Genomic DNA, 9927 nt, shown 5'->3' on the forward strand with positions numbered 1-9927 from the left:
GCTCCGTGGCATGTGGGATCTTCCTGGACCGGGGCGCGAACCCATGTCCCCTGCATCGGCAGGTGGACTCTCAACCACTGCGCCACCAGGGAAGCCCTGCTTCCATATCTTGGCTATTGTAAATGCTGCAATGAACATGGGCGTACATATATCTTTTCAAATTAGAGTTTTTGTTTTCTTCACATAAACACCCAGAAGTGAAATTGCTGGATCATATGGCAGTTCTATTTTTAATTTTTTAGGCACCTCCATACTGTTTCCATAGTGACTGCACCAGTTTACAATCCCACTCAACAGCACAAGAGGGTTCCCTTTTCTCCACAAAATGGACAAAAGTATGATGAAAAACAGTATACATGTTTATAGTCTCAAAGTATCTCCCCACAAAATGCTTATTTGTTACAAAGGGCAAAATAGTAACTTCACTGGGGAGAAACCTGGCAGACACCACATTAACCAAATGATCAGAGTTAAGATCAATAGTTGTGGAACAAACTGATACCATGTGCCTCTTGGTAGGATGCACTGAGAAGGACACAACATCACATCTGTAGTATTCTTGCCAAAACAAATAATCTAAATTGAGTCACGAGGAACCATCAGACAAACCCCAAATTGAAACCAGTCAGTATTTTTCAAAAGTGTCATGGTAATGAAAAACCAAAAAAAAAAGAAAGACTAGTGAACTATGCCAGATTAAAGGAGCTGAAGGAGACAGGTGTGATCCTAGACTAGAAAAAGGACATTGTTGGGGCAATTGGAGAAAATCTAATAGTCTGTCGTTTAGGTTATTGTGTTGTATGAATGTTCATTTCCTGATTTATAATATTGTACTGTGGTTATGGAAGATGTTAACATTTGGAGAATCTGAGTGAAAGGTATATGAGAAGTCTTTGCACTATTGTGCCCCTTTTTTCATTGTCTGTACTTCCAAAATGAAAAGTTGAAAATGAAGCATGAGGGACTTCCCTGGTGGTCCAGTGGCTAAGACTCTGCGCTTCCAATGCAGGGGGCCCGGGTTTGATCCCTGGTCAGGGAACTAGATCCCCCAGGCCACAACTAAGAGTTCGCTTGCCTCAACTACAGATCCCACACGCAGCAATGAAGATGCCACGTGCCACAACTAAGACCTGGCACAGCAAAATAAATAAATAAATAATAAATTAAAATAAATAAAAAAAAAAGAAAATGAAACATGAGTTATTTACCTCACCCCCCAATATCCCTAGGTTGATCTGACTGCCGTGTGCAGCGTGGCTTACAGAGGGGCCAGACTATAAGTGGGGGGACCAGTCAGGAGACTGTGGCACTAGACCAGGGGAGAGATGATGGTGGCTCAGACTAGGGGGATGGCAGTGGAAATTGAGAGGGGTGGATGGATTCAGCATGCATTTTGGCATCTCCACAGGAAGGACATTGCACAGGAGGGAATAGAAGGGAGACCAGCCTCATTTGAAAAGGGTGTTCTCTGCACATTACCTTCAGATAAAATATAGAACAGAATAGACCCTGCATGTCTATATGGGCTTTTTCATTAGTTTTGTCGATTCTAAATCCTCTAGTATGGAAGCTGGACCATTTAGCATGGAATTTTTTTTTTTGTGTGCGGTACGCGGGCCTCTCACTGTTGTGGCCTCTCCCATTGCGGAGCACAGGCTCCGGACGCGCAGGCTCAGAGGCCACGGCTCACGGGCCCAGCCGCTCCACTGCATGTGGGATCTTCCCGGACTGGGGCACGAACCCATGTCCCCTGCATCGGCAGGCGGACTCTCAACCACTGCGTCACCAGGGAAGCCCCTCCTCTATAGTTTTTAATAGTGTTCCTCTCACCCAAGGGAAAACAAGGAAAGGAGCTTTCTTTGGTTCCCTCCTGTGTCTACCTCTGCCAAGGAGTTTTCTCTTGAGAATCCCTCTCTGCTCTTTTTACGAAAGAGTTTGAATTCTGTGTTGTCACTCAAATTGTGACCTTTACAGGGTCCCGTTGGTCAACTTGGGTTTCCACATGATGTGCCCTTCCCTACATTTACGCTCAATAAAAATTTGTCTGTTTTTCAAGGCTCAGCTCAAGAACCACCTCCTCCAAGTTGTCTTCCTGGATTTACTCAGCCTAAAGTAATCCTTCTTTTTCCTAGGTAAGTCATAGCTCTTAGTTTATTCCTTTTATTTAGCCCCCATTCACTCTTTCACAGTTACACTCATTGCTTTGTACTTATTTGTTTATTTTGTTTGTTTGTTTGCTTTGGCTGAGTGGCATGTGGGATCTTAGTTCCCTGACCAGGGATTGAACCTGTGCCTCCTGTAGTGGAATCGTGGAGTCTTAACCACTGGACCACCAGGGAAGCCCCTGTACTTATTTGTATTCATGACTTACCTCCTCTACCAGATTTTAAATTCCTTGAGGGAAGGTACTTAGGTTGTTCAACTTTAAATGAATTATTTTCTTTCTCATCATCAGATGCAAAAGAGGTTCAACAGTAAAATAAGTTGATAAGTTCCCCCATGTACCCTGAATCTAATCTTTAGTTTCTCTTGTTTCTAGTAAGGACTTTTCCTGTGAAATGCTGGAGTCACTCCTTTGTCTCCAGCAATCTCCTTTGTAACTTAAAGCCTGTTTTCTATGATTTTCTTTGCCATTCCTTTGATGGAGCTGCTTCCACCAGGGGGAGCTCCTTACTATAGCTAGGTCAATTTTTTTTTCTTTAGAGGCAAAAGAAAGGAGACTTCATCAGGCAAAATATCAAAGCAATGGGAAAATAAATAATAGGAAGTAAGAACTGCACATACATCTCTTGGGACTTGACTTGGTCTCAGCACCAGTTGACCCAAATGCCATTTCACTTGTTATATTGGGTTCTGGTATGATTCTGGCCCATGTGTAAAGATTTCCCTCTTCCCAATCTTTTATTTCTTCTACAGATATATACTGAGCATATGCTTTGTGTCAGATATTGTTATAGATGCTGAGGCTTCATCTATGAACAAGACCGACCAAGTCTCTGACCTCATGGAGCTTATTTCATATGTGGGCAACAGATAATAAGAAGTAAGTTAGATAGATAATAATATGTAGTATATTAGATGGGGATAAGTGCTAAAAAGAACAAATAATGCAAGGTCTTGAAGGCCATTGTAAGAACTTTGATTTTTACTATGAGTGAGATGGTAAGCAGTGGGGGATTTTGAGTTAGAATGGTGTGATCTGACATGTTTTAAAAGGATCACTTTTGTTTTTTGGATAATACGTTATGTTTAAGGGGATAAGCTTGGGCCAGGCTGGTAACACTGGAATTTGGGAGAAGTTGTTGGATTTGGGGGTATATCTTGAAGGTAGAGCCAATTGGATTTGCTAACAGATCAGATGTGGGATGTGAATGAGGAATCAAGGAAAACAGGGTCACCATGTTACATAACACCAATAGCATTGCATAAAATGTGGCTCGTGCCCTCTGGAGCTGTATAACACAGTGTTTCTGTTCGAGACGATGCCAGGGTTTTCATCCTGAGCAGCTGGAACGATGGAGTTGCCACTAACTGCAGTGATAAAGACTGTGGGTAGACAAGGTTGGGAGTATATTGGAAGTTGACTTTGGGATATGTTGAATTTCAGATGCCAGTTAGACATCTAAGTCTAACTTAGATGAGGAGTGAGCTGTGGGATGTATGAGCCTGGCACTCACAGGCGTGGTTAGGGCTGGAGATAAACAGTCTTGAGTCATAGGCATCTAGATAATATTTAAAGCTGTGAGATGGATGAAATCACTGGGAGTGAGGATAGTTAAGAGAAGGGGACCATGGACCCCGCCCTGGGGCACTCCCACAGCCAGAGGTTTGGAAGACAATGAGGAACCTGCAAAAGAGACTGACAAGGAGTGGCCAGGAAGATGGAAGGAAAACTGGAAGAGAATGGTGCCCCAGAAGCCACGTGAAGAAGCCACGTGCTTCTGGGAAGGGGGGATGATCAGCTGTGAGAAGTGCTTCTGGTTGGCCAAGCAAGATGAGGACCAAGAATATTCAGTGGACTCTAGCAACATAGAGGCCAGTAGTGGCCCGGATAAAAGCCTTTTCAGTGGACAAAAGCTTGATTGGAGTGGGTTCAAGGGAGAAGGGGAAGAGAAAAATTGTACACGGGGAATATAGACAAATCTTTTGAAGAGGTTTGCTGTCAAGAAGAGGAGGGAGATGAGGCAGTAACTGGAATGGTGTGTGGAAGAGGGGGTCAAAAGAAGGTATCAGAATGGGAGAAATAGAGCCCAGAGGTAAACCCACGCACCTATGGTCAATTAATCTACGACAGAGGGGGGCAAGAATATACGATGGGGGAAAGACAGTCTCTTCAGCAAGTGGTGCTGGGAAAGCTGGGCAGCCACATGTAAACCAATCAAGTTAGAACACTCCCTCACACCATCCACAAAAGTAAACTCAGAATGGGAGAAATAGAGCCCAGAGGTAAACCCACGCACCTATGGTCAATTAATCTACGACAGAGGGGGGCAAGAATATACGATGGGGGAAAGACAGTCTCTTCAGCAAGTGGTGCTGGGAAAGCTGGGCAGCCACATGTAAACCAATCAAGTTAGAACACTCCCTCACACCATCCACAAAAGTAAACTCAGAATGGGAGAAATAATGGAACGTTTTCCCCAGGAGTACTCACTGGTCGTTGGAGTTCACTAGTCCGTAGTCACATGCGTTTCTGGGCATAGTAGCCAGTAACCGTCAGAGAAGCTAGATGTTGAGGGAGGGGAAGTTGCCAGTAGGTTTGACTGGAACAAACTCTAAGGAAACCCATGGGCAGCCTTTGCTAAAACTGGACTCAGACCCTCTGCAGTTAGGGAAAGGGAGAGTGTCTCCACGTGTGGAAATGGTTGGGGCCATGAGCTCTAGCCATCCCCCTTGTCCACTGGGTGATTCCAGCCTCCTTTGCCAACCTTGAAGGATCTGGCCTCAGTTACACTGAAGACAGCCTGTAGATCCGCTTCCAGAAACATTATTATCTCTTATTACCTAGAGAAGGGAGAGGAAAAGAAATTTCTATAGATACTGTGAGCATGACAAAACCCTAGGTAGAGTTTGAACCAAGTGGGAAGAGTGACATAAAAATTCAGGTCACAGTTCCACGAATGACATCCCTGTTCCTTGGCAAGAAGTGACCTCAGCAGCAGAAGCCATTGTCGGGCCAGGCTTGCTTCTTAGCTCTGCGTTTTGGTGCTGATGGCTTGGAAAACACATACAAGCTTTACTGGTCTCCATGTCCTGTTTTTATTTGAACTTGTTTCCGATTCTCACGTCTTCAAGGCCCAGCTCAAGTGTCACTTGTTCTGCAGAGCCTTCTGTGAGCCCCGTCTCAGGCAAAATGAACCATTTCCTTCCCTGAGTTTCGAGACCACTTTTTCTCTTTCTCTCTTCTCGCACATGTTACGCTGCGCTGTGTGTGGTTGCAAACAGAAAACGCAGCGGTGTAGTGGATAAGAGCACGGGCTCTGGAGCTAGGCTGCTTGGGTTTAAATAGTGCTTCTTGCAAATTGCTTGCTCTCCTTGTGCCTCAGTTTCTCACCTGTCTTATCTCGATATAAAATAGTAGTAGTAGTAGTGCCCTCATAGGGATTTTGTAAAGAGGAAAGAATATGTGTGAAGTACTTAGAACAGTGCCCAGCATGTAGTAAGTGCTCAATAAGCTTTCGTTATTTGTCTCTCTTCTCCTTGAGGAATAAGATGATGCCCTTATGTTAGCACTGGGCTTGGCACAGAGTGCTAGGTGCCTAACACATTTTTGTGTGACCAAACCAGGTTCGTGTTTAACGGTTTCGTATGTGTATAGCCCTTTCATCAGCTCACTTATTTATTACTGTGTACTGCTCCATGTAGCGGTTAAGAATGAAGGTTCTAGGGCCTGATGGCCTAGTTTGTATCATTGCTTAGCCACTTACTAGCTTCTTAACCCCTCATTGCCTCAGCTTCTTCATCTGGAAAATGAGAAAAAATATAGGAAGTTAAACACGGTTACTGAACACTTGGGTATTAACTATATTTATTGTTAATCTTATCATTAATTAAATGATTTAATAAACACGTACCATGTTCCGTGGACTGTGCTAGACAATAGAGATGAAGAGGGGAGTACGGTTTGGTTCCTGCTCTAAGAAAACCTCTCAGCTAGTGAAGGCAAAAGTCAGTATGTATAGAGCCTGGCAGAGGAAGGGAGCAATGAGGGGAAATGGGAGGGCAGTAAGGTTTTCCAGAGCAGGTACATCCTGAGCTTTGCATCTGTGGGTTGAGGGTCCTGGAATAAGAATGCCACATGGGTATCAAAATCCCTTTTGTGGTTCATCAGAAATGAGTTTTATAACAGATTTCTGCCATCAATTTCTTTAACAAGACCCCTTAACGAGAGGCTCCACCGTGTATTTGGAAACCCGGAGAAACCATTCTGGGCCAACAACAACGTATCATCAGGCCAACCTAAGTGTACCAAAAATGGTTTTGAACAGTTTTCCTTGAGCAAAACTCCTCTTTCCTTTTGTAGTTAAGCCAGAGAGCCCTCGCAGGCAGAAGACCGCATTCCAGGTGCCTCTGTCTTGCCCTCTCCCTCCCTCCCAGTGAATTTTCTGAAAAGGCTGGCATTTATCTTCCCTTCCTCACCCCAACAATCAGGTGAGAGGGAAAGCAGAGAGCAGTGTGTTTTCTAGGAAAAGATCAGGACCCCTTTCTAACTCACACTTGTGATAGGGACCTCTCTGAGATGGTGGGATGGGGCTGTATTTGCATTCTTGAGGTCAAGGTCAGAGTATGGGTAGATGAAAACCTTTGTCTTTTGTCTCTTAGAAAACCAATAAAGCCAGTGAAGCTTGTCTATATTCCCCAAGTAGTTCATAAGAACAATAGAATTCAGAGTTCCTGGTGTTCCTCTGGAGCTGATTTTGGCAAGTGATAAGCAGCTTGTAAAAGGGCTTATTATTGAGTAGAGTTTTGGCTGCCTGACTTTTAAGGTTGGTTATTTATTTTGCATGTTGTATAACAGGAGCATTGGGCAATGCTCAGAAGAGGCCTTCTGGGTCAGAGAGTAAGTACTTCTCTGACCATCCCCTCCCGCCAGAAGATTCCGGGTGCGGAGCACGGGCCCAGGCCGTGGCTTTCGTGCAGCCCCTAACCACCAGACAGGCCTTCTCTTAGGGGTTGAATACATGAACATTTCCATCCAGTCCCAGCCCGAGAAAAATATATGTGTGTAATTTCTCAAACTTACACTGATAATGTGACCTGCCTTTGAAAGACGTGTTTTTAAAGACACGTTTTGGTCACGTACAAGTAGTCATATACAGGGTCCTTGTCATCTGAGTTGGTAGGTACTCTGAAAGGTAGGGCTTTCAGCAGCTTGTGAATAGTGCCCAGCCAGAAGCATCCCCAGCCCTTTGAGTTCAAGCTCTAAAGCGATGTGCCTCCTACCTCATGCTGGCCTTGCTGGCTCTCCAAGAGGGATCCAGACATTTTAGAGACAATGAGTGAGGGAAGCTCCTCTTTTTTCCTATTCCAAACTTGAAAAGTGAACTGAACCAGGGCCCTCACGAAACTGAGATGGTCTCGACAGAGAGAAACTTACTGGTGGCTCTTTTTTCACTTTTCTCTTGTTTGATTTTTATGGGAACCTGAACTTATGAGGAACTTCTGTTTATAGAGGCTATAAGCCAGCATTTGTGTCCAGGGGTGTTAGTAAAATGGGAAACAGCAGGAGGTTATAGGTGCCTGGGAAGAGATTTCATGAGCCATTGAATGAGTTTTGGATGCTTTATGATATTTTGAAGACACATGTCTTGGGAAAGGTGGCCTTTACACTTGAAGTTACTGTTTTAGGCTGAACCATCCTCCCTCAGAGACAATGTTTTGTTGAAGAAAGTCTTGGAAAACTTGTGAGATCCAATCATCCTCTTAGAGTTTGTGAGTAAGTGTGACTAGGTTAAACTTAGTGCACTAAAGTCTCTGGCATTGGGGATGGGCCGCTACTTTGGCTCCTGTATTAGTCAGGATAGGGTAGACTCTGACGCAGTAACAAATAAACAGCACAGGATTATTTGTTGCTCACGTAAATAAGGTTTGATGCAGACTGGTTGGCTCTCTTTAATCTTGTTGCAATGCCATCTGGCACACGTGACCTCCAGGGGCATCATGGCAGAGGAAGAGACAGCTGGAAACCCGTATGCCTTAGTTGCCTCATCCCAGCCCTGACACACATCACTTCACATATTTCAGTGGCAGGAACCAATCACTTCGCCCCAATCTAACTGCAAGGGGTACGTAGAAGCATACTTGGTGTATTTGGTGGCTGTTAACATTCTCTGCTACATCCCCTGGGTACCAACTGACCCTTAACTTCCCACCCCACTCTCAGGGAATGTATGAGTGATGCTGATTTTCTAATTCTGTAACAGCCTGGACTGTGAAGACCAAACCAGCTCTCCAACCTGACAGACAGCGCTTGTTTTATCTAAGGAAAGGGGACAGGATGGGCAGCGCTCACCTGTTTGACAGGTACAGTCCTTTTCCTTGTCCTCCCTCGTCGCTCACCATGAAACACACATTCTCACTTCTGCTCTGTCCTGAGAGTCACACTCATATGAACAGAAGAATTGCCCCCAGGTCAGACACCTTTGTCACTCTAGTCCCAGGTTCCAGGTCTGACTGGAACTGAGGGAGTGTTTGATGAGAAAGTGCAAGAGTTGTGTTTATGAAGTTCTCACAAGGTTGGGGCAGGCTGTCCATGTCTCTAGTGGTCCTACTGCCCCAGGGTTGAGTCACCATAAATTAATTTACGGCAAACCCTCTGACAAGATTGAGGGAGCAGAATTCCCCCAGTGTCCAGGAGTATCACTGAGATAGGGAACTCACTCCCCTCCCAAAGCCAAGTTTTCCGCAGTTAAGATGGTCCTTCTCCCAGGAGGAGGATGACCAGTAGAGCCATTTCCAGATTTCTCACTAGAAGTGAGGACCAAATTCCCAGAAGGGACCTGAGAGTAAAAAAGTGGTTGCCTTCTCCTGTCTTGACTTAGCGTGTTTAGCTGAACCATAGCCACTAGAGTATACTAGAGTGTATGTGTGTGTGTGTGTGTGTGTGTGTGTGTGTGTGTGTGTGTGTGTGTGTGTATAAAAATGGATCCTGTGATACTTGGTGACTTTGGCTGCCCAGCCCTTGCAACAGTTTTCTTCTGTTGTTGTTATTTTCCCTTGGAATCACAGGCGTGAGGAAACTAAGGAAATAATAGTTTACTCTTACTGCCTTTAGTGTCTTCCAGAGGAGGGGGGTGGCTGGAATCAGTGTACACCAATCCAGGGAGTGCACATCTGCCAGAATTGCAGCTCAGCTTCCTAGCCTCCGGCGTGTGTGTCTTTCTGCAGGGTAGGCCCTAGACCAGATGTAAGTAAGTTAGCCGCAGGGTGACTGCTTGGCTGGTTAACTGGTTGGCTTAGAAGGGTGTGAAGGGGCAGCAACATAAGGAGGTCGGGGTTAGGCAGGGCTGTATCTGAAAGAGGGGCAGGATGATTAGTTTTTCCTTTCTCTCCTTTGGCTTCATTGCGATACTCTGTGTGGGTCTTGTTAGCTTGAATCTGGATGAGACTCACCCAAATAGACAGTTCTGAGATACAAATCACATCCCCTTACCTTCTAGAATCACTGCCAAACTCATTATGGTTAAAAGATTTCTAAGACTCAGGTACAGCATTCACTTTGGTTGGAGTTTTCCATTTAAATTTATTTCACACATATAAGCATTATGTCCTTTATGATGTGTTTTTAATTGTTTATCAGTTATTCCAGATTGAACCACTTTAAAAAATTTCTTTGTGTTTTCTTTATGGGAGAACATCGTTCGATGGTTGCTGTTTACATTCCCCCCCTTTCTTTCCCAGAAACAAAATTTTAATTCTTCACTTTGA

The 9927-nt window shown here is 44.6% G+C and overlaps 1 long non-coding RNA gene across 1 annotated transcript in view; it reads left to right on the plus strand.

Annotated features, from left to right (window-relative positions):
• Positions 1–8503, plus strand: part of LOC112403234 (uncharacterized) — a 9878-nt gene extending 1375 nt beyond the window's left edge. The window contains exons 2-3 of the long non-coding RNA XR_003003873.1: positions 2057–2132; positions 8424–8503. This is a non-coding gene — a long non-coding RNA (uncharacterized LOC112403234). The remainder of the gene's footprint in view (positions 1–2056; positions 2133–8423) is intronic.
• Positions 8504–9927: the final 1424 nt, after the last annotated feature.

Source organism: Neophocaena asiaeorientalis, unplaced genomic scaffold, assembly GCF_003031525.2.
Source record: "Neophocaena asiaeorientalis asiaeorientalis breed wild unplaced genomic scaffold, Neophocaena_asiaeorientalis_V1.1 scaffold503, whole genome shotgun sequence".
NCBI lineage: Eukaryota > Metazoa > Chordata > Mammalia > Artiodactyla > Phocoenidae > Neophocaena > Neophocaena asiaeorientalis.